Consider the following 20,034-nt stretch of genomic DNA (forward strand, 5'->3'; position numbering starts at 1 on the left):
ACGAAACAAATTTATAAAGAATTTTACTTTTGTTTTACAAAGGAAATCATAGACTATTGTATCTAGTTACGTACAACTGAGCATAATCAATAGCGAATGTTTTACATTTACCTTAAAATAATAGGCAGTTGAGTTTTTTATTTTGGCTCTATTTCGGTTAAAAATGAAGATATCGACTTCATTCTTTTTTTATTTAATAGAGAAAAATAAAAAAGAAAATAAAATAAAATAAAAAAATTTTGGACAATGCCAACAACACGCGGTGTTCCCAAGCGGTCCCCCATCTAAGTACTAACCGCGCCCGACGCTGCTTAATTTCGGTGATCGGACGAGAACCGATGTACTCAGCGTGGTATGGTCGTTGGCGAAGAAACATAGTTTATTTTGCTTCATATGGCCATTGATTTCATTGCTTGTGTGTTTAAAACAATTTCGTTTACTTATTGCACACAAACACACAAACGAACAAGAAGTTTTATTTTCGTTTTATAAAGGAAAATGTTGACTGTTTCCTTTAGTTATTAGTGAACATAACCAGTATGTATTAATTTGGCATCAAAAAATCTAACAAAAATTGTAGTTTTTTTAATAAATGTTAAAATTTATTAAATATTGCTAAAAATAAATGTATTTTGGGAAAATTTGGCTCCTTAAATTACCTTTTTTTGGAAATATAGACAATTTTTTTAAAGAATTTTACAATAAAAATTCTTGTTTTTTAATAAATGTTAAAATTTCTTAAATATTGTTAAAAATAAATGCATTTTGCGAAAATTTGCCTCCTTAAATTACGTTTTTTGAGAAACGAAACAAATTTATAAAGAATTTTACTTTTGTTTTACAAAGGAAATCATAGACTATTGTATCTAGTTACGTACAACTGAGCATAATCAATAGCGAATGTTTTACATTTACCTTAAAATAATAGGCAGTTGAGTTTTTTATTTTGGCTCTATTTCGGTTAAAAATGAAGATATCGACTTCATTCTTTTTTTATTTAATAGAGAAAAATAAAAAAGAAAATAAAATAAAATAAAAAAATTTTGGACAATGCCAACAACACGCGGTGTTCCCAAGCGGTCCCCCATCTAAGTACTAACCGCGCCCGACGCTGCTTAATTTCGGTGATCGGACGAGAACCGATGTACTCAGCGTGGTATGGTCGTTGGCGAAGAAACATAGTTTATTTTGCTTCATATGGCCATTGATTTCATTGCTTGTGTGTTTAAAACAATTTCGTTTACTTATTGCACACAAACACACAAACGAACAAGAAGTTTTATTTTCGTTTTATAAAGGAAAATGTTGACTGTTTCCTTTAGTTATTAGTGAACATAACCAGTATGTATTAATTTGGCATCAAAAAATCTAACAAAAATTGTAGTTTTTTTAATAAATGTTAAAATTTATTAAATATTGCTAAAAATAAATGTATTTTGGGAAAATTTGGCTCCTTAAATTACCTTTTTTTGGAAATATAGACAATTTTTTTAAAGAATTTTACAATAAAAATTCTTGTTTTTTAATAAATGTTAAAATTTCTTAAATATTGTTAAAAATAAATGCATTTTGCGAAAATTTGCCTCCTTAAATTACGTTTTTTGAGAAACGAAACAAATTTATAAAGAATTTTACTTTTGTTTTACAAAGGAAATCATAGACTATTGTATCTAGTTACGTACAACTGAGCATAATCAATAGCGAATGTTTTACATTTACCTTAAAATAATAGGCAGTTGAGTTTTTTATTTTGGCTCTATTTCGGTTAAAAATGAAGATATCGACTTCATTCTTTTTTTATTTAATAGAGAAAAATAAAAAAGAAAATAAAATAAAATAAAAAAATTTTGGACAATGCCAACAACACGCGGTGTTCCCAAGCGGTCCCCCATCTAAGTACTAACCGCGCCCGACGCTGCTTAATTTCGGTGATCGGACGAGAACCGATGTACTCAGCGTGGTATGGTCGTTGGCGAAGAAACATAGTTTATTTTGCTTCATATGGCCATTGATTTCATTGCTTGTGTGTTTAAAACAATTTCGTTTACTTATTGCACACAAACACACAAACGAACAAGAAGTTTTATTTTCGTTTTATAAAGGAAAATGTTGACTGTTTCCTTTAGTTATTAGTGAACATAACCAGTATGTATTAATTTGGCATCAAAAAATCTAACAAAAATTGTAGTTTTTTTAATAAATGTTAAAATTTATTAAATATTGCTAAAAATAAATGTATTTTGGGAAAATTTGGCTCCTTAAATTACCTTTTTTTGGAAATATAGACAATTTTTTTAAAGAATTTTACAATAAAAATTCTTGTTTTTTAATAAATGTTAAAATTTCTTAAATATTGTTAAAAATAAATGCATTTTGCGAAAATTTGCCTCCTTAAATTACGTTTTTTGAGAAACGAAACAAATTTATAAAGAATTTTACTTTTGTTTTACAAAGGAAATCATAGACTATTGTATCTAGTTACGTACAACTGAGCATAATCAATAGCGAATGTTTTACATTTACCTTAAAATAATAGGCAGTTGAGTTTTTTATTTTGGCTCTATTTCGGTTAAAAATGAAGATATCGACTTCATTCTTTTTTTATTTAATAGAGAAAAATAAAAAAGAAAATAAAATAAAATAAAAAAATTTTGGACAATGCCAACAACACGCGGTGTTCCCAAGCGGTCCCCCATCTAAGTACTAACCGCGCCCGACGCTGCTTAATTTCGGTGATCGGACGAGAACCGATGTACTCAGCGTGGTATGGTCGTTGGCGAAGAAACATAGTTTATTTTGCTTCATATGGCCATTGATTTCATTGCTTGTGTGTTTAAAACAATTTCGTTTACTTATTGCACACAAACACACAAACGAACAAGAAGTTTTATTTTCGTTTTATAAAGGAAAATGTTGACTGTTTCCTTTAGTTATTAGTGAACATAACCAGTATGTATTAATTTGGCATCAAAAAATCTAACAAAAATTGTAGTTTTTTTAATAAATGTTAAAATTTATTAAATATTGCTAAAAATAAATGTATTTTGGGAAAATTTGGCTCCTTAAATTACCTTTTTTTGGAAATATAGACAATTTTTTTAAAGAATTTTACAATAAAAATTCTTGTTTTTTAATAAATGTTAAAATTTCTTAAATATTGTTAAAAATAAATGCATTTTGCGAAAATTTGCCTCCTTAAATTACGTTTTTTGAGAAACGAAACAAATTTATAAAGAATTTTACTTTTGTTTTACAAAGGAAATCATAGACTATTGTATCTAGTTACGTACAACTGAGCATAATCAATAGCGAATGTTTTACATTTACCTTAAAATAATAGGCAGTTGAGTTTTTTATTTTGGCTCTATTTCGGTTAAAAATGAAGATATCGACTTCATTCTTTTTTTATTTAATAGAGAAAAATAAAAAAGAAAATAAAATAAAATAAAAAAATTTTGGACAATGCCAACAACACGCGGTGTTCCCAAGCGGTCCCCCATCTAAGTACTAACCGCGCCCGACGCTGCTTAATTTCGGTGATCGGACGAGAACCGATGTACTCAGCGTGGTATGGTCGTTGGCGAAGAAACATAGTTTATTTTGCTTCATATGGCCATTGATTTCATTGCTTGTGTGTTTAAAACAATTTCGTTTACTTATTGCACACAAACACACAAACGAACAAGAAGTTTTATTTTCGTTTTATAAAGGAAAATGTTGACTGTTTCCTTTAGTTATTAGTGAACATAACCAGTATGTATTAATTTGGCATCAAAAAATCTAACAAAAATTGTAGTTTTTTTAATAAATGTTAAAATTTATTAAATATTGCTAAAAATAAATGTATTTTGGGAAAATTTGGCTCCTTAAATTACCTTTTTTTGGAAATATAGACAATTTTTTTAAAGAATTTTACAATAAAAATTCTTGTTTTTTAATAAATGTTAAAATTTCTTAAATATTGTTAAAAATAAATGCATTTTGCGAAAATTTGCCTCCTTAAATTACGTTTTTTGAGAAACGAAACAAATTTATAAAGAATTTTACTTTTGTTTTACAAAGGAAATCATAGACTATTGTATCTAGTTACGTACAACTGAGCATAATCAATAGCGAATGTTTTACATTTACCTTAAAATAATAGGCAGTTGAGTTTTTTATTTTGGCTCTATTTCGGTTAAAAATGAAGATATCGACTTCATTCTTTTTTTATTTAATAGAGAAAAATAAAAAAGAAAATAAAATAAAATAAAAAAATTTTGGACAATGCCAACAACACGCGGTGTTCCCAAGCGGTCCCCCATCTAAGTACTAACCGCGCCCGACGCTGCTTAATTTCGGTGATCGGACGAGAACCGATGTACTCAGCGTGGTATGGTCGTTGGCGAAGAAACATAGTTTATTTTGCTTCATATGGCCATTGATTTCATTGCTTGTGTGTTTAAAACAATTTCGTTTACTTATTGCACACAAACACACAAACGAACAAGAAGTTTTATTTTCGTTTTATAAAGGAAAATGTTGACTGTTTCCTTTAGTTATTAGTGAACATAACCAGTATGTATTAATTTGGCATCAAAAAATCTAACAAAAATTGTAGTTTTTTTAATAAATGTTAAAATTTATTAAATATTGCTAAAAATAAATGTATTTTGGGAAAATTTGGCTCCTTAAATTACCTTTTTTTGGAAATATAGACAATTTTTTTAAAGAATTTTACAATAAAAATTCTTGTTTTTTAATAAATGTTAAAATTTCTTAAATATTGTTAAAAATAAATGCATTTTGCGAAAATTTGCCTCCTTAAATTACGTTTTTTGAGAAACGAAACAAATTTATAAAGAATTTTACTTTTGTTTTACAAAGGAAATCATAGACTATTGTATCTAGTTACGTACAACTGAGCATAATCAATAGCGAATGTTTTACATTTACCTTAAAATAATAGGCAGTTGAGTTTTTTATTTGGCTCTATTTCGGTTAAAAATGAAGATATCGACTTCATTCTTTTTTTATTTAATAGAGAAAAATAAAAAAGAAAATAAAATAAAATAAAAAAATTTTGGACAATGCCAACAACACGCGGTGTTCCCAAGCGGTCCCCCATCTAAGTACTAACCGCGCCCGACGCTGCTTAATTTCGGTGATCGGACGAGAACCGATGTACTCAGCGTGGTATGGTCGTTGGCGAAGAAACATAGTTTATTTTGCTTCATATGGCCATTGATTTCATTGCTTGTGTGTTTAAAACAATTTCGTTTACTTATTGCACACAAACACACAAACGAACAAGAAGTTTTATTTTCGTTTTATAAAGGAAAATGTTGACTGTTTCCTTTAGTTATTAGTGAACATAACCAGTATGTATTAATTTGGCATCAAAAAATCTAACAAAAATTGTAGTTTTTTTAATAAATGTTAAAATTTATTAAATATTGCTAAAAATAAATGTATTTTGGGAAAATTTGGCTCCTTAAATTACCTTTTTTTGGAAATATAGACAATTTTTTTAAAGAATTTTACAATAAAAATTCTTGTTTTTTAATAAATGTTAAAATTTCTTAAATATTGTTAAAAATAAATGCATTTTGCGAAAATTTGCCTCCTTAAATTACGTTTTTTGAGAAACGAAACAAATTTATAAAGAATTTTACTTTTGTTTTACAAAGGAAATCATAGACTATTGTATCTAGTTACGTACAACTGAGCATAATCAATAGCGAATGTTTTACATTTACCTTAAAATAATAGGCAGTTGAGTTTTTTATTTTGGCTCTATTTCGGTTAAAAATGAAGATATCGACTTCATTCTTTTTTTATTTAATAGAGAAAAATAAAAAAGAAAATAAAATAAAATAAAAAAATTTTGGACAATGCCAACAACACGCGGTGTTCCCAAGCGGTCCCCCATCTAAGTACTAACCGCGCCCGACGCTGCTTAATTTCGGTGATCGGACGAGAACCGATGTACTCAGCGTGGTATGGTCGTTGGCGAAGAAACATAGTTTATTTTGCTTCATATGGCCATTGATTTCATTGCTTGTGTGTTTAAAACAATTTCGTTTACTTATTGCACACAAACACACAAACGAACAAGAAGTTTTATTTTCGTTTTATAAAGGAAAATGTTGACTGTTTTCCTTTAGTTATTAGTGAACATAACCAGTATGTATTAATTTGGCATCAAAAAATCTAACAAAAATTGTAGTTTTTTTAATAAATGTTAAAATTTATTAAATATTGCTAAAAATAAATGTATTTTGGGAAAATTTGGCTCCTTAAATTACCTTTTTTTGGAAATATAGACAATTTTTTTAAAGAATTTTACAATAAAAATTCTTGTTTTTTAATAAATGTTAAAATTTCTTAAATATTGTTAAAAATAAATGCATTTTGCGAAAATTTGCCTCCTTAAATTACCTTTTTTTGGAAATATAGACAATTTTTTTAAAGAATTTTACAATAAAAATTCTTGTTTTTTAATAAATGTTAAAATTTCTTAAATATTGTTAAAAATAAATGCATTTTGCGAAAATTTGCCTCCTTAAATTACGTTTTTTGAGAAACGAAACAAATTTATAAAGAATTTTACTTTTGTTTTACAAAGGAAATCATAGACTATTGTATCTAGTTACGTACAACTGAGCATAATCAATAGCGAATGTTTTACATTTACCTTAAAATAATAGGCAGTTGAGTTTTTTATTTTGGCTCTATTTCGGTTAAAAATGAAGATATCGACTTCATTCTTTTTTTATTTAATAGAGAAAAATAAAAAAGAAAATAAAATAAAATAAAAAAATTTTGGACAATGCCAACAACACGCGGTGTTCCCAAGCGGTCCCCCATCTAAGTACTAACCGCGCCCGACGCTGCTTAATTTCGGTGATCGGACGAGAACCGATGTACTCAGCGTGGTATGGTCGTTGGCGAAGAAACATAGTTTATTTTGCTTCATATGGCCATTGATTTCATTGCTTGTGTGTTTAAAACAATTTCGTTTACTTATTGCACACAAACACACAAACGAACAAGAAGTTTTATTTTCGTTTTATAAAGGAAAATGTTGACTGTTTCCTTTAGTTATTAGTGAACATAACCAGTATGTATTAATTTGGCATCAAAAAATCTAACAAAAATTGTAGTTTTTTTAATAAATGTTAAAATTTATTAAATATTGCTAAAAATAAATGTATTTTGGGAAAATTTGGCTCCTTAAATTACCTTTTTTTGGAAATATAGACAATTTTTTTAAAGAATTTTACAATAAAAATTCTTGTTTTTTAATAAATGTTAAAATTTCTTAAATATTGTTAAAAATAAATGCATTTTGCGAAAATTTGCCTCCTTAAATTACGTTTTTTGAGAAACGAAACAAATTTATAAAGAATTTTACTTTTGTTTTACAAAGGAAATCATAGACTATTGTATCTAGTTACGTACAACTGAGCATAATCAATAGCGAATGTTTTACATTTACCTTAAAATAATAGGCAGTTGAGTTTTTTATTTTGGCTCTATTTCGGTTAAAAATGAAGATATCGACTTCATTCTTTTTTTATTTAATAGAGAAAAATAAAAAAGAAAATAAAATAAAATAAAAAAATTTTGGACAATGCCAACAACACGCGGTGTTCCCAAGCGGTCCCCCATCTAAGTACTAACCGCGCCCGACGCTGCTTAATTTCGGTGATCGGACGAGAACCGATGTACTCAGCGTGGTATGGTCGTTGGCGAAGAAACATAGTTTATTTTGCTTCATATGGCCATTGATTTCATTGCTTGTGTGTTTAAAACAATTTCGTTTACTTATTGCACACAAACACACAAACGAACAAGAAGTTTTATTTTCGTTTTATAAAGGAAAATGTTGACTGTTTCCTTTAGTTATTAGTGAACATAACCAGTATGTATTAATTTGGCATCAAAAAATCTAACAAAAATTGTAGTTTTTTTAATAAATGTTAAAATTTATTAAATATTGCTAAAAATAAATGTATTTTGGGAAAATTTGGCTCCTTAAATTACCTTTTTTTGGAAATATAGACAATTTTTTTAAAGAATTTTACAATAAAAATTCTTGTTTTTTAATAAATGTTAAAATTTCTTAAATATTGTTAAAAATAAATGCATTTTGCGAAAATTTGCCTCCTTAAATTACGTTTTTTGAGAAACGAAACAAATTTATAAAGAATTTTACTTTTGTTTTACAAAGGAAATCATAGACTATTGTATCTAGTTACGTACAACTGAGCATAATCAATAGCGAATGTTTTACATTTACCTTAAAATAATAGGCAGTTGAGTTTTTTATTTTGGCTCTATTTCGGTTAAAAATGAAGATATCGACTTCATTCTTTTTTTATTTAATAGAGAAAAATAAAAAAGAAAATAAAATAAAATAAAAAAATTTTGGACAATGCCAACAACACGCGGTGTTCCCAAGCGGTCCCCCATCTAAGTACTAACCGCGCCCGACGCTGCTTAATTTCGGTGATCGGACGAGAACCGATGTACTCAGCGTGGTATGGTCGTTGGCGAAGAAACATAGTTTATTTTGCTTCATATGGCCATTGATTTCATTGCTTGTGTGTTTAAAACAATTTCGTTTACTTATTGCACACAAACACACAAACGAACAAGAAGTTTTATTTTCGTTTTATAAAGGAAAATGTTGACTGTTTCCTTTAGTTATTAGTGAACATAACCAGTATGTATTAATTTGGCATCAAAAAATCTAACAAAAATTGTAGTTTTTTTAATAAATGTTAAAATTTATTAAATATTGCTAAAAATAAATGTATTTTGGGAAAATTTGGCTCCTTAAATTACCTTTTTTTGGAAATATAGACAATTTTTTTAAAGAATTTTACAATAAAAATTCTTGTTTTTTAATAAATGTTAAAATTTCTTAAATATTGTTAAAAATAAATGCATTTTGCGAAAATTTGCCTCCTTAAATTACGTTTTTTGAGAAACGAAACAAATTTATAAAGAATTTTACTTTTGTTTTACAAAGGAAATCATAGACTATTGTATCTAGTTACGTACAACTGAGCATAATCAATAGCGAATGTTTTACATTTACCTTAAAATAATAGGCAGTTGAGTTTTTTATTTTGGCTCTATTTCGGTTAAAAATGAAGATATCGACTTCATTCTTTTTTTATTTAATAGAGAAAAATAAAAAAGAAAATAAAATAAAATAAAAAAATTTTGGACAATGCCAACAACACGCGGTGTTCCCAAGCGGTCCCCCATCTAAGTACTAACCGCGCCCGACGCTGCTTAATTTCGGTGATCGGACGAGAACCGATGTACTCAGCGTGGTATGGTCGTTGGCGAAGAAACATAGTTTATTTTGCTTCATATGGCCATTGATTTCATTGCTTGTGTGTTTAAAACAATTTCGTTTACTTATTGCACACAAACACACAAACGAACAAGAAGTTTTATTTTCGTTTTATAAAGGAAAATGTTGACTGTTTCCTTTAGTTATTAGTGAACATAACCAGTATGTATTAATTTGGCATCAAAAAATCTAACAAAAATTGTAGTTTTTTTAATAAATGTTAAAATTTATTAAATATTGCTAAAAATAAATGTATTTTGGGAAAATTTGGCTCCTTAAATTACCTTTTTTTGGAAATATAGACAATTTTTTTAAAGAATTTTACAATAAAAATTCTTGTTTTTTAATAAATGTTAAAATTTCTTAAATATTGTTAAAAATAAATGCATTTTGCGAAAATTTGCCTCCTTAAATTACGTTTTTTGAGAAACGAAACAAATTTATAAAGAATTTTACTTTTGTTTTACAAAGGAAATCATAGACTATTGTATCTAGTTACGTACAACTGAGCATAATCAATAGCGAATGTTTTACATTTACCTTAAAATAATAGGCAGTTGAGTTTTTTATTTTGGCTCTATTTCGGTTAAAAATGAAGATATCGACTTCATTCTTTTTTTATTTAATAGAGAAAAATAAAAAAGAAAATAAAATAAAATAAAAAAATTTTGGACAATGCCAACAACACGCGGTGTTCCCAAGCGGTCCCCCATCTAAGTACTAACCGCGCCCGACGCTGCTTAATTTCGGTGATCGGACGAGAACCGATGTACTCAGCGTGGTATGGTCGTTGGCGAAGAAACATAGTTTATTTTGCTTCATATGGCCATTGATTTCATTGCTTGTGTGTTTAAAACAATTTCGTTTACTTATTGCACACAAACACACAAACGAACAAGAAGTTTTATTTTCGTTTTATAAAGGAAAATGTTGACTGTTTCCTTTAGTTATTAGTGAACATAACCAGTATGTATTAATTTGGCATCAAAAAATCTAACAAAAATTGTAGTTTTTTTAATAAATGTTAAAATTTATTAAATATTGCTAAAAATAAATGTATTTTGGGAAAATTTGGCTCCTTAAATTACCTTTTTTTGGAAATATAGACAATTTTTTTAAAGAATTTTACAATAAAAATTCTTGTTTTTTAATAAATGTTAAAATTTCTTAAATATTGTTAAAAATAAATGCATTTTGCGAAAATTTGCCTCCTTAAATTACGTTTTTTGAGAAACGAAACAAATTTATAAAGAATTTTACTTTTGTTTTACAAAGGAAATCATAGACTATTGTATCTAGTTACGTACAACTGAGCATAATCAATAGCGAATGTTTTACATTTACCTTAAAATAATAGGCAGTTGAGTTTTTTATTTTGGCTCTATTTCGGTTAAAAATGAAGATATCGACTTCATTCTTTTTTTATTTAATAGAGAAAAATAAAAAAGAAAATAAAATAAAATAAAAAAATTTTGGACAATGCCAACAACACGCGGTGTTCCCAAGCGGTCCCCCATCTAAGTACTAACCGCGCCCGACGCTGCTTAATTTCGGTGATCGGACGAGAACCGATGTACTCAGCGTGGTATGGTCGTTGGCGAAGAAACATAGTTTATTTTGCTTCATATGGCCATTGATTTCATTGCTTGTGTGTTTAAAACAATTTCGTTTACTTATTGCACACAAACACACAAACGAACAAGAAGTTTTATTTTCGTTTTATAAAGGAAAATGTTGACTGTTTCCTTTAGTTATTAGTGAACATAACCAGTATGTATTAATTTGGCATCAAAAAATCTAACAAAAATTGTAGTTTTTTTAATAAATGTTAAAATTTATTAAATATTGCTAAAAATAAATGTATTTTGGGAAAATTTGGCTCCTTAAATTACCTTTTTTTGGAAATATAGACAATTTTTTTTAAAGAATTTTACAATAAAAATTCTTGTTTTTTAATAAATGTTAAAATTTCTTAAATATTGTTAAAAATAAATGCATTTTGCGAAAATTTGCCTCCTTAAATTACGTTTTTTGAGAAACGAAACAAATTTATAAAGAATTTTACTTTTGTTTTACAAAGGAAATCATAGACTATTGTATCTAGTTACGTACAACTGAGCATAATCAATAGCGAATGTTTTACATTTACCTTAAAATAATAGGCAGTTGAGTTTTTTATTTTGGCTCTATTTCGGTTAAAAATGAAGATATCGACTTCATTCTTTTTTTATTTAATAGAGAAAAATAAAAAAGAAAATAAAATAAAATAAAAAAATTTTGGACAATGCCAACAACACGCGGTGTTCCCAAGCGGTCCCCCATCTAAGTACTAACCGCGCCCGACGCTGCTTAATTTCGGTGATCGGACGAGAACCGATGTACTCAGCGTGGTATGGTCGTTGGCGAAGAAACATAGTTTATTTTGCTTCATATGGCCATTGATTTCATTGCTTGTGTGTTTAAAACAATTTCGTTTACTTATTGCACACAAACACACAAACGAACAAGAAGTTTTATTTTCGTTTTATAAAGGAAAATGTTGACTGTTTCCTTTAGTTATTAGTGAACATAACCAGTATGTATTAATTTGGCATCAAAAAATCTAACAAAAATTGTAGTTTTTTTTAATAAATGTTAAAATTTATTAAATATTGCTAAAAATAAATGTATTTTGGGAAAATTTGGCTCCTTAAATTACCTTTTTTTGGAAATATAGACAATTTTTTTAAAGAATTTTACAATAAAAATTCTTGTTTTTTAATAAATGTTAAAATTTCTTAAATATTGTTAAAAATAAATGCATTTTGCGAAAATTTGCCTCCTTAAATTACGTTTTTTGAGAAACGAAACAAATTTATAAAGAATTTTACTTTTGTTTTACAAAGGAAATCATAGACTATTGTATCTAGTTACGTACAACTGAGCATAATCAATAGCGAATGTTTTACATTTACCTTAAAATAATAGGCAGTTGAGTTTTTTATTTTGGCTCTATTTCGGTTAAAAATGAAGATATCGACTTCATTCTTTTTTTATTTAATAGAGAAAAATAAAAAAGAAAATAAAATAAAATAAAAAAATTTTGGACAATGCCAACAACACGCGGTGTTCCCAAGCGGTCCCCCATCTAAGTACTAACCGCGCCCGACGCTGCTTAATTTCGGTGATCGGACGAGAACCGATGTACTCAGCGTGGTATGGTCGTTGGCGAAGAAACATAGTTTATTTTGCTTCATATGGCCATTGATTTCATTGCTTGTGTGTTTAAAACAATTTCGTTTACTTATTGCACACAAACACACAAACGAACAAGAAGTTTTATTTTCGTTTTATAAAGGAAAATGTTGACTGTTTCCTTTAGTTATTAGTGAACATAACCAGTATGTATTAATTTGGCATCAAAAAATCTAACAAAAATTGTAGTTTTTTTAATAAATGTTAAAATTTATTAAATATTGCTAAAAATAAATGTATTTTGGGAAAATTTGGCTCCTTAAATTATCTTTTTTTGGAAATATAGACAATTTTTTTAAAGAATTTTACAATAAAAATTCTTGTTTTTTAATAAATGTTAAAATTTCTTAAATATTGTTAAAAATAAATGCATTTTGCGAAAATTTGCCTCCTTAAATTACGTTTTTTGAGAAACGAAACAAATTTATAAAGAATTTTACTTTTGTTTTACAAAGGAAATCATAGACTATTGTATCTAGTTACGTACAACTGAGCATAATCAATAGCGAATGTTTTACATTTACCTTAAAATAATAGGCAGTTGAGTTTTTTATTTTGGCTCTATTTCGGTTAAAAATGAAGATATCGACTTCATTCTTTTTTTATTTAATAGAGAAAAATAAAAAAGAAAATAAAATAAAATAAAAAAATTTTGGACAATGCCAACAACACGCGGTGTTCCCAAGCGGTCCCCCATCTAAGTACTAACCGCGCCCGACGCTGCTTAATTTCGGTGATCGGACGAGAACCGATGTACTCAGCGTGGTATGGTCGTTGGCGAAGAAACATAGTTTATTTTGCTTCATATGGCCATTGATTTCATTGCTTGTGTGTTTAAAACAATTTCGTTTACTTATTGCACACAAACACACAAACGAACAAGAAGTTTTATTTTCGTTTTATAAAGGAAAATGTTGACTGTTTCCTTTAGTTATTAGTGAACATAACCAGTATGTATTAATTTGGCATCAAAAAATCTAACAAAAATTGTAGTTTTTTTAATAAATGTTAAAATTTATTAAATATTGCTAAAAATAAATGTATTTTGGGAAAATTTGGCTCCTTAAATTACCTTTTTTTGGAAATATAGACAATTTTTTTAAAGAATTTTACAATAAAAATTCTTGTTTTTTAATAAATGTTAAAATTTCTTAAATATTGTTAAAAATAAATGCATTTTGCGAAAATTTGCCTCCTTAAATTACGTTTTTTGAGAAACGAAACAAATTTATAAAGAATTTTACTTTTGTTTTACAAAGGAAATCATAGACTATTGTATCTAGTTACGTACAACTGAGCATAATCAATAGCGAATGTTTTACATTTACCTTAAAATAATAGGCAGTTGAGTTTTTTATTTTGGCTCTATTTCGGTTAAAAATGAAGATATCGACTTCATTCTTTTTTTATTTAATAGAGAAAAATAAAAAAGAAAATAAAATAAAATAAAAAAATTTTGGACAATGCCAACAACACGCGGTGTTCCCAAGCGGTCCCCCATCTAAGTACTAACCGCGCCCGACGCTGCTTAATTTCGGTGATCGGACGAGAACCGATGTACTCAGCGTGGTATGGTCGTTGGCGAAGAAACATAGTTTATTTTGCTTCATATGGCCATTGATTTCATTGCTTGTGTGTTTAAAACAATTTCGTTTACTTATTGCACACAAACACACAAACGAACAAGAAGTTTTATTTTCGTTTTATAAAGGAAAATGTTGACTGTTTCCTTTAGTTATTAGTGAACATAACCAGTATGTATTAATTTGGCATCAAAAAATCTAACAAAAATTGTAGTTTTTTTAATAAATGTTAAAATTTATTAAATATTGCTAAAAATAAATGTATTTTGGGAAAATTTGGCTCCTTAAATTACCTTTTTTTGGAAATATAGACAATTTTTTTAAAGAATTTTACAATAAAAATTCTTGTTTTTTAATAAATGTTAAAATTTCTTAAATATTGTTAAAAATAAATGCATTTTGCGAAAATTTGCCTCCTTAAATTACGTTTTTTGAGAAACGAAACAAATTTATAAAGAATTTTACTTTTGTTTTACAAAGGAAATCATAGACTATTGTATCTAGTTACGTACAACTGAGCATAATCAATAGCGAATGTTTTACATTTACCTTAAAATAATAGGCAGTTGAGTTTTTTATTTTGGCTCTATTTCGGTTAAAAATGAAGATATCGACTTCATTCTTTTTTTATTTAATAGAGAAAAATAAAAAAGAAAATAAAATAAAATAAAAAAATTTTGGACAATGCCAACAACACGCGGTGTTCCCAAGCGGTCCCCCATCTAAGTACTAACCGCGCCCGACGCTGCTTAATTTCGGTGATCGGACGAGAACCGATGTACTCAGCGTGGTATGGTCGTTGGCGAAGAAACATAGTTTATTTTGCTTCATATGGCCATTGATTTCATTGCTTGTGTGTTTAAAACAATTTCGTTTACTTATTGCACACAAACACACAAACGAACAAGAAGTTTTATTTTCGTTTTATAAAGGAAAATGTTGACTGTTTCCTTTAGTTATTAGTGAACATAACCAGTATGTATTAATTTGGCATCAAAAAATCTAACAAAAATTGTAGTTTTTTTAATAAATGTTAAAATTTATTAAATATTGCTAAAAATAAATGTATTTTGGGAAAATTTGGCTCCTTAAATTACCTTTTTTTGGAAATATAGACAATTTTTTTAAAGAATTTTACAATAAAAATTCTTGTTTTTTAATAAATGTTAAAATTTCTTAAATATTGTTAAAAATAAATGCATTTTGCGAAAATTTGCCTCCTTAAATTACGTTTTTTGAGAAACGAAACAAATTTATAAAGAATTTTACTTTTGTTTTACAAAGGAAATCATAGACTATTGTATCTAGTTACGTACAACTGAGCATAATCAATAGCGAATGTTTTACATTTACCTTAAAATAATAGGCAGTTGAGTTTTTTATTTTGGCTCTATTTCGGTTAAAAATGAAGATATCGACTTCATTCTTTTTTTATTTAATAGAGAAAAATAAAAAAGAAAATAAAATAAAATAAAAAAATTTTGGACAATGCCAACAACACGCGGTGTTCCCAAGCGGTCCCCCATCTAAGTACTAACCGCGCCCGACGCTGCTTAATTTCGGTGATCGGACGAGAACCGATGTACTCAGCGTGGTATGGTCGTTGGCGAAGAAACATAGTTTATTTTGCTTCATATGGCCATTGATTTCATTGCTTGTGTGTTTAAAACAATTTCGTTTACTTATTGCACACAAACACACAAACGAACAAGAAGTTTTATTTTCGTTTTATAAAGGAAAATGTTGACTGTTTCCTTTAGTTATTAGTGAACATAACCAGTATGTATTAATTTGGCATCAAAAAATCTAACAAAAATTGTAGTTTTTTTAATAAATGTTAAAATTTATTAAATATTGCTAAAAATAAATGTATTTTGGGAAAATTTGGCTCCTTAAATTACCTTTTTTTGGAAATATAGACAATTTTTTTAAAGAATTTTACAATAAAAATTCTTGTTTTTTAATAAATGTTAAAATTTCTTAAATATTGTTAAAAATAAATGCATTTTGCGAAAATTTGCCTCCTTAAATTACGTTTTTTGAGAAACGAAACAAATTTATAAAGAATTTTACTTTTGTTTTACAAAGGAAATCATAGACTATTGTATCTAGTTACGTACAACTGAGCATAATCAATAGCGAATGTTTTACATTTACCTTAAAATAATAGGCAGTTGAGTTTTTTATTTTGGCTCTATTTCGGTTAAAAATGAAGATATCGACTTCATTCTTTTTTTATTTAATAGAGAAAAATAAAAAAGAAAATAAAATAAAATAAAAAAATTTTGGACAATGCCAACAACACGCGGTGTTCCCAAGCGGTCCCCCATCTAAGTACTAACCGCGCCCGACGCTGCTTAATTTCGGTGATCGGACGAGAACCGATGTACTCAGCGTGGTATGGTCGTTGGCGAAGAAACATAGTTTATTTTGCTTCATATGGCCATTGATTTCATTGCTTGTGTGTTTAAAACAATTTCGTTTACTTATTGCACACAAACACACAAACGAACAAGAAGTTTTATTTTCGTTTTATAAAGGAAAATGTTGACTGTTTCCTTTAGTTATTAGTGAACATAACCAGTATGTATTAATTTGGCATCAAAAAATCTAACAAAAATTGTAGTTTTTTTAATAAATGTTAAAATTTATTAAATATTGCTAAAAATAAATGTATTTTGGGAAAATTTGGCTCCTTAAATTACCTTTTTTTGGAAATATAGACAATTTTTTTAAAGAATTTTACAATAAAAATTCTTGTTTTTTAATAAATGTTAAAATTTCTTAAATATTGTTAAAAATAAATGCATTTTGCGAAAATTTGCCTCCTTAAATTACGTTTTTTGAGAAACGAAACAAATTTATAAAGAATTTTACTTTTGTTTTACAAAGGAAATCATAGACTATTGTATCTAGTTACGTACAACTGAGCATAATCAATAGCGAATGTTTTACATTTACCTTAAAATAATAGGCAGTTGAGTTTTTTATTTTGGCTCTATTTCGGTTAAAAATGAAGATATCGACTTCATTCTTTTTTTATTTAATAGAGAAAAATAAAAAAGAAAATAAAATAAAATAAAAAAATTTTGGACAATGCCAACAACACGCGGTGTTCCCAAGCGGTCCCCCATCTAAGTACTAACCGCGCCCGACGCTGCTTAATTTCGGTGATCGGACGAGAACCGATGTACTCAGCGTGGTATGGTCGTTGGCGAAGAAACATAGTTTATTTTGCTTCATATGGCCATTGATTTCATTGCTTGTGTGTTTAAAACAATTTCGTTTACTTATTGCACACAAACACACAAACGAACAAGAAGTTTTATTTTCGTTTTATAAAGGAAAATGTTGACTGTTTCCTTTAGTTATTAGTGAACATAACCAGTATGTATTAATTTGGCATCAAAAAATCTAACAAAAATTGTAGTTTTTTTAATAAATGTTAAAATTTATTAAATATTGCTAAAAATAAATGTATTTTGGGAAAATTTGGCTCCTTAAATTACCTTTTTTTGGAAATATAGACAATTTTTTTAAAGAATTTTACAATAAAAATTCTTGTTTTTTAATAAATGTTAAAATTTCTTAAATATTGTTAAAAATAAATGCATTTTGCGAAAATTTGCCTCCTTAAATTACGTTTTTTGAGAAACGAAACAAATTTATAAAGAATTTTACTTTTGTTTTACAAAGGAAATCATAGACTATTGTATCTAGTTACGTACAACTGAGCATAATCAATAGCGAATGTTTTACATTTACCTTAAAATAATAGGCAGTTGAGTTTTTTATTTTGGCTCTATTTCGGTTAAAAATGAAGATATCGACTTCATTCTTTTTTTATTTAATAGAGAAAAATAAAAAAGAAAATAAAATAAAATAAAAAAATTTTGGACAATGCCAACAACACGCGGTGTTCCCAAGCGGTCCCCCATCTAAGTACTAACCGCGCCCGACGCTGCTTAATTTCGGTGATCGGACGAGAACCGATGTACTCAGCGTGGTATGGTCGTTGGCGAAGAAACATAGTTTATTTTGCTTCATATGGCCATTGATTTCATTGCTTGTGTGTTTAAAACAATTTCGTTTACTTATTGCACACAAACACACAAACGAACAAGAAGTTTTATTTTCGTTTTATAAAGGAAAATGTTGACTGTTTCCTTTAGTTATTAGTGAACATAACCAGTATGTATTAATTTGGCATCAAAAAATCTAACAAAAATTGTAGTTTTTTTAATAAATGTTAAAATTTATTAAATATTGCTAAAAATAAATGTATTTTGGGAAAATTTGGCTCCTTAAATTACCTTTTTTTGGAAATATAGACAATTTTTTTAAAGAATTTTACAATAAAAATTCTTGTTTTTTAATAAATGTTAAAATTTCTTAAATATTGTTAAAAATAAATGCATTTTGCGAAAATTTGCCTCCTTAAATTACGTTTTTTGAGAAACGAAACAAATTTATAAAGAATTTTACTTTTGTTTTACAAAGGAAATCATAGACTATTGTATCTAGTTACGTACAACTGAGCATAATCAATAGCGAATGTTTTACATTTACCTTAAAATAATAGGCAGTTGAGTTTTTTATTTTGGCTCTATTTCGGTTAAAAATGAAGATATCGACTTCATTCTTTTTTTATTTAATAGAGAAAAATAAAAAAGAAAATAAAATAAAATAAAAAAATTTTGGACAATGCCAACAACACGCGGTGTTCCCAAGCGGTCCCCCATCTAAGTACTAACCGCGCCCGACGCTGCTTAATTTCGGTGATCGGACGAGAACCGATGTACTCAGCGTGGTATGGTCGTTGGCGAAGAAACATAGTTTATTTTGCTTCATATGGCCATTGATTTCATTGCTTGTGTGTTTAAAACAATTTCGTTTACTTATTGCACACAAACACACAAACGAACAAGAAGTTTTATTTTCGTTTTATAAAGGAAAATGTTGACTGTTTCCTTTAGTTATTAGTGAACATAACCAGTATGTATTAATTTGGCATCAAAAAATCTAACAAAAATTGTAGTTTTTTTAATAAATGTTAAAATTTATTAAATATTGCTAAAAATAAATGTATTTTGGGAAAATTTGGCTCCTTAAATTACCTTTTTTTGGAAATATAGACAATTTTTTTAAAGAATTTTACAATAAAAATTCTTGTTTTTTAATAAATGTTAAAATTTCTTAAATATTGTTAAAAATAAATGCATTTTGCGAAAATTTGCCTCCTTAAATTACGTTTTTTGAGAAACGAAACAAATTTATAAAGAATTTTACTTTTGTTTTACAAAGGAAATCATAGACTATTGTATCTAGTTACGTACAACTGAGCATAATCAATAGCGAATGTTTTACATTTACCTTAAAATAATAGGCAGTTGAGTTTTTTATTTTGGCTCTATTTCGGTTAAAAATGAAGATATCGACTTCATTCTTTTTTTATTTAATAGAGAAAAATAAAAAAGAAAATAAAATAAAATAAAAAAATTTTGGACAATGCCAACAACACGCGGTGTTCCCAAGCGGTCCCCCATCTAAGTACTAACCGCGCCCGACGCTGCTTAATTTCGGTGATCGGACGAGAACCGATGTACTCAGCGTGGTATGGTCGTTGGCGAAGAAACATAGTTTATTTTGCTTCATATGGCCATTGATTTCATTGCTTGTGTGTTTAAAACAATTTCGTTTACTTATTGCACACAAACACACAAACGAACAAGAAGTTTTATTTTCGTTTTATAAAGGAAAATGTTGACTGTTTCCTTTAGTTATTAGTGAACATAACCAGTATGTATTAATTTGGCATCAAAAAATCTAACAAAAATTGTAGTTTTTTTAATAAATGTTAAAATT

The 20,034-nt window shown here is 27.7% G+C and overlaps 25 non-coding genes across 25 annotated transcripts; all 25 read right to left on the reverse strand.

The window, feature by feature from the left end:
* Positions 1-247: 247 nt before the first annotated feature.
* On the reverse strand, positions 248-366 carry LOC141395824 (5S ribosomal RNA). Its single transcript, XR_012410943.1, has one exon. It is a non-coding gene; the product is annotated as a 5S ribosomal RNA (ribosomal RNA).
* A 685-nt stretch (positions 367-1,051) lies between these two features.
* On the reverse strand, positions 1,052-1,170 carry LOC141395825 (5S ribosomal RNA). The gene has a single exon (XR_012410944.1). It is a non-coding gene; the product is annotated as a 5S ribosomal RNA (ribosomal RNA).
* A 685-nt stretch (positions 1,171-1,855) lies between these two features.
* Positions 1,856-1,974, reverse strand: LOC141395827 (5S ribosomal RNA). The gene has a single exon (XR_012410946.1). It is a non-coding gene; the product is annotated as a 5S ribosomal RNA (ribosomal RNA).
* A 685-nt stretch (positions 1,975-2,659) lies between these two features.
* LOC141395828 (5S ribosomal RNA) lies at positions 2,660-2,778 on the reverse strand. Its single transcript, XR_012410947.1, has one exon. It is a non-coding gene; the product is annotated as a 5S ribosomal RNA (ribosomal RNA).
* A 685-nt stretch (positions 2,779-3,463) lies between these two features.
* LOC141395829 (5S ribosomal RNA) lies at positions 3,464-3,582 on the reverse strand. The gene has a single exon (XR_012410948.1). It is a non-coding gene; the product is annotated as a 5S ribosomal RNA (ribosomal RNA).
* Positions 3,583-4,267: 685 nt separating this feature from the next.
* LOC141395831 (5S ribosomal RNA) lies at positions 4,268-4,386 on the reverse strand. The gene has a single exon (XR_012410949.1). It is a non-coding gene; the product is annotated as a 5S ribosomal RNA (ribosomal RNA).
* A 684-nt stretch (positions 4,387-5,070) lies between these two features.
* Positions 5,071-5,189, reverse strand: LOC141395832 (5S ribosomal RNA). Its single transcript, XR_012410950.1, has one exon. It is a non-coding gene; the product is annotated as a 5S ribosomal RNA (ribosomal RNA).
* Positions 5,190-5,874: 685 nt separating this feature from the next.
* Positions 5,875-5,993, reverse strand: LOC141395833 (5S ribosomal RNA). The gene has a single exon (XR_012410951.1). It is a non-coding gene; the product is annotated as a 5S ribosomal RNA (ribosomal RNA).
* Positions 5,994-6,812: 819 nt separating this feature from the next.
* On the reverse strand, positions 6,813-6,931 carry LOC141395834 (5S ribosomal RNA). Its single transcript, XR_012410952.1, has one exon. It is a non-coding gene; the product is annotated as a 5S ribosomal RNA (ribosomal RNA).
* A 685-nt stretch (positions 6,932-7,616) lies between these two features.
* LOC141395835 (5S ribosomal RNA) lies at positions 7,617-7,735 on the reverse strand. Its single transcript, XR_012410953.1, has one exon. It is a non-coding gene; the product is annotated as a 5S ribosomal RNA (ribosomal RNA).
* Positions 7,736-8,420: 685 nt separating this feature from the next.
* Positions 8,421-8,539, reverse strand: LOC141395836 (5S ribosomal RNA). Its single transcript, XR_012410954.1, has one exon. It is a non-coding gene; the product is annotated as a 5S ribosomal RNA (ribosomal RNA).
* Positions 8,540-9,224: 685 nt separating this feature from the next.
* Positions 9,225-9,343, reverse strand: LOC141395837 (5S ribosomal RNA). Its single transcript, XR_012410955.1, has one exon. It is a non-coding gene; the product is annotated as a 5S ribosomal RNA (ribosomal RNA).
* Positions 9,344-10,028: 685 nt separating this feature from the next.
* LOC141395839 (5S ribosomal RNA) lies at positions 10,029-10,147 on the reverse strand. The gene has a single exon (XR_012410957.1). It is a non-coding gene; the product is annotated as a 5S ribosomal RNA (ribosomal RNA).
* Positions 10,148-10,832: 685 nt separating this feature from the next.
* Positions 10,833-10,951, reverse strand: LOC141395840 (5S ribosomal RNA). Its single transcript, XR_012410958.1, has one exon. It is a non-coding gene; the product is annotated as a 5S ribosomal RNA (ribosomal RNA).
* Positions 10,952-11,637: 686 nt separating this feature from the next.
* LOC141395841 (5S ribosomal RNA) lies at positions 11,638-11,756 on the reverse strand. The gene has a single exon (XR_012410959.1). It is a non-coding gene; the product is annotated as a 5S ribosomal RNA (ribosomal RNA).
* Positions 11,757-12,442: 686 nt separating this feature from the next.
* On the reverse strand, positions 12,443-12,561 carry LOC141395842 (5S ribosomal RNA). Its single transcript, XR_012410960.1, has one exon. It is a non-coding gene; the product is annotated as a 5S ribosomal RNA (ribosomal RNA).
* A 685-nt stretch (positions 12,562-13,246) lies between these two features.
* Positions 13,247-13,365, reverse strand: LOC141395843 (5S ribosomal RNA). The gene has a single exon (XR_012410961.1). It is a non-coding gene; the product is annotated as a 5S ribosomal RNA (ribosomal RNA).
* A 685-nt stretch (positions 13,366-14,050) lies between these two features.
* On the reverse strand, positions 14,051-14,169 carry LOC141395844 (5S ribosomal RNA). The gene has a single exon (XR_012410962.1). It is a non-coding gene; the product is annotated as a 5S ribosomal RNA (ribosomal RNA).
* A 685-nt stretch (positions 14,170-14,854) lies between these two features.
* LOC141395845 (5S ribosomal RNA) lies at positions 14,855-14,973 on the reverse strand. The gene has a single exon (XR_012410963.1). It is a non-coding gene; the product is annotated as a 5S ribosomal RNA (ribosomal RNA).
* A 685-nt stretch (positions 14,974-15,658) lies between these two features.
* LOC141395847 (5S ribosomal RNA) lies at positions 15,659-15,777 on the reverse strand. The gene has a single exon (XR_012410964.1). It is a non-coding gene; the product is annotated as a 5S ribosomal RNA (ribosomal RNA).
* A 685-nt stretch (positions 15,778-16,462) lies between these two features.
* Positions 16,463-16,581, reverse strand: LOC141395848 (5S ribosomal RNA). The gene has a single exon (XR_012410965.1). It is a non-coding gene; the product is annotated as a 5S ribosomal RNA (ribosomal RNA).
* Positions 16,582-17,266: 685 nt separating this feature from the next.
* On the reverse strand, positions 17,267-17,385 carry LOC141395849 (5S ribosomal RNA). Its single transcript, XR_012410966.1, has one exon. It is a non-coding gene; the product is annotated as a 5S ribosomal RNA (ribosomal RNA).
* Positions 17,386-18,070: 685 nt separating this feature from the next.
* LOC141395851 (5S ribosomal RNA) lies at positions 18,071-18,189 on the reverse strand. Its single transcript, XR_012410968.1, has one exon. It is a non-coding gene; the product is annotated as a 5S ribosomal RNA (ribosomal RNA).
* Positions 18,190-18,874: 685 nt separating this feature from the next.
* LOC141395852 (5S ribosomal RNA) lies at positions 18,875-18,993 on the reverse strand. The gene has a single exon (XR_012410969.1). It is a non-coding gene; the product is annotated as a 5S ribosomal RNA (ribosomal RNA).
* A 685-nt stretch (positions 18,994-19,678) lies between these two features.
* On the reverse strand, positions 19,679-19,797 carry LOC141395853 (5S ribosomal RNA). The gene has a single exon (XR_012410970.1). It is a non-coding gene; the product is annotated as a 5S ribosomal RNA (ribosomal RNA).
* Positions 19,798-20,034: the final 237 nt, after the last annotated feature.

Source organism: Musca autumnalis, unplaced genomic scaffold, assembly GCF_047663935.1.
Source record: "Musca autumnalis isolate F117 unplaced genomic scaffold, ASM4766393v1 scaffold_2, whole genome shotgun sequence".
NCBI lineage: Eukaryota > Metazoa > Arthropoda > Insecta > Diptera > Muscidae > Musca > Musca autumnalis.